The following is a 2,769-nucleotide window of genomic DNA, read 5'->3' as shown; positions in this document are numbered from 1 at the left end:
TGTGTTAGGCAATTTTCTTTTCATATTCTCAGAAAAATGGGAGCAAATCTATGCAATACTATCACATGTATAGATTTGTGCAAACACAACCACAATGTTTTTTTTCTCGAGATGGAGTCTCGCTCTGTCGCCCAGGCTGGTGTGCAGTGGTGCGATCTCGGCTCACTGCAAGCTCCGCCTCTCAGGTTCACGCCATTCTCCTGCCTCAGCCTCCCAAGTAGCTGGGACTACAGGCACCCACTACGCCAGGCTAATTTTTGTATTTTTAGTAGAGACAGGGTTTCACCATGTTAGCCAGGATGGTCTTGATCTCCTGAACTTGTGATCCGCCCGCCTTGGCCTCCCAAAGTACTGGGATTACAGGAGTGAGCCACTGCGCCCGGCCGAACCACAATTGTAAAACTTAAATTTATTTTGGCCAGGGCACAGTAGCTCATACCTGTAATTCTAGCAACTGGGGAGGCAAAGGTGAGAAGATTGCTTGAGCCCGGGAGATTGACACTGCTATGAGCTAGGATTGTACCACTGCACTCCAGCCTAGGCAACGGAGCAAGACTCCATCTCTTAAAAATATATATATATTTATTATTTTATTTTTATTTTATTTAATTAATTAATTTTTTTTTGAGACAGAGTTTCATTCTTTTTGCCCAGGCTGGAGTGCAGCGGTGGGATTAGAGGCATGAGCCACTGCACTGGGCTAAAATATTATTATTTTAAAAAGAAAACTTTGGGGCTCGGCGCGGTGGCTCACGCCTGTAATCCCAGCACTTTGGGAGGCCAAGGTGGGTGGATCACGAGGTCAGGAGATCGAGACCATCCTGGCTAACACAGTGAAACCCCGCCTCTACTAAAAATACAAACAAATTAGCCGGGCATGGTAGTGGGTGCCTGTAGTCCCAGCTACTCGGGAGGCTGAGGCAGAAGAATGGTGTGAACCCGGGAGGCGGAGCTTGCAGTGAGCCGAGATCACGTCACTGCACTCCAGTCAGGGCAACAGAGCAAGACTCCATTACAAAAAAAAAAAGAAAAAGAAAAAGAAAACTTTGGCTGAGCCAGGTGGCTCACGCCTGTAATCCCAGCTACTCAGAAGGCTCAGGCAAGAGAATTGCTTGAACCTGGGAGGCAGAGGTTGCAGTGAGCCGAGATCATGCTACTGCACTCCAGCCTGGGAAACAGAGCAAACGCCATCTCAAAAAAAAAAAAAAAAAGGAAACTTTGTAACCCTACTGTGAATGGAAAGTAGATACGGCTTACCATTAATACAAGTTTATCAAAAAATAAATACAATGTAAACAAATCATGCTACTAAATTCCAAGCGAGTACTGTTGCTTAATGAAGGGCTTTTATTTTCTTTTTTGTCAAAGTCATTAAGTGTTAAGAGACATAAAACATATTAGCACTGACTGAGCCTCTCTCCTCCAAGAATTGGAAATTGAAAAAGTTGATTACTTTCAGACAGTTCAGGGATTATTATTATTATTATTCTTTTTTTTTTTGAGAGGGAGTCTCACTCTGTCACCCAGGCTGGAGTGCAGTGGTGCAATCTTGGCTCACTGCAACCTCCGCTTTCTGGGTTTAAGCAATTCTCCTGCCTCAGCCTCCTGAGTAGCTGAGATTATAGGTGTGTGCCACGACACCAGGCTAATTTTTGTATTTTTAGTAGAGACGGGGTTTCACCATGTTGTCCAGGCTAGTCTTGAACTCCTGACCTCAAGTGATCTACCTGCCTCAGCCTCCCAGAGTGCTGGGATTACAGGCATGAGCCACCGCGCCTGACCCAGTTCAGTGATTTGGAATGTAGGGCAATATAGCACCACAATTTATCTTTCTTTCTTTTTCTTTTTCTGTTCTGTTCTCTTTTTTTGAGTCGGAGCCTCGCTCTGTCACCCGGGCTGAAGTGCAGTGGCGTGATCTCGGCTCACTACAACCTCCGCCTCCCAGGTTCAAGTGATTTTCCTGCCTTAGCCTCCCGAGTAGGTGGGACTACAGATGTGTGCCACCACGCCTGGCTAATTTTTTATATTTTTAGTATAGACGGGGTTTCACCATGTTAGCCAGGATGGTCTAGATCTCCTGACCTCGTGATCTGCCTGCCTTGGCTTCCTGAAGTGCTGGGATTACAGGCATGAGCCACCGCACCCGGCCCACAGTTTATCTTTCTATGGAAACATCGTGTCAGCTCACTAAATCTTCACAACAGGCCCGAGAGGGCAGTACCATTATTATTTTCACCACCTTACAGGTGAGGAAACTGAGGCGTCAGACAGGTGGTATGGCTTGCCTGTCTCTATCATTTCCTAATTGTGTGATTTATGGTAAGTTCCCTAACTTCTCTGGGCTTTAGTTTCCTTGCTAGTGATTACTAGCAAGAGATAGGATCGCATGAGCTCAGGATTTCAAGGCTGCAGTGAACTGTGATTGTAGCACTGCACTCCAGCCCGGGCAACAGAGCAAGACCCTGTCTCAAAAGAGAAAAAGAGGCCGGGTGCAGTGGCTCATGCCTGTAATCCCAGCACTTTAGTAAGCCGAGACAGGTGGAGTTCGAGACCAGCCTGGCCAACATGGTGAAATGCCGTCTCTACTAAAAATACAAAAATTAGCCGGACGTGCTGGTGGGTGCCTGTAAATCCAGCTACTCGGGAGGCTGAGGCAGGGGAATTGCTTGAACCCGGGAGGTGGAGGTTGAAGTACACTGAGATCATGCCATTGCATGCCAGCCTGGGCCACAAGAGCAAAACTCTGTCTCAGGAAAAAAAAAAAAAAAA

Source organism: Theropithecus gelada, chromosome 19, assembly GCF_003255815.1.
Source record: "Theropithecus gelada isolate Dixy chromosome 19, Tgel_1.0, whole genome shotgun sequence".
NCBI lineage: Eukaryota > Metazoa > Chordata > Mammalia > Primates > Cercopithecidae > Theropithecus > Theropithecus gelada.
Note: the sequence above shows the minus strand (reverse complement) of the source record.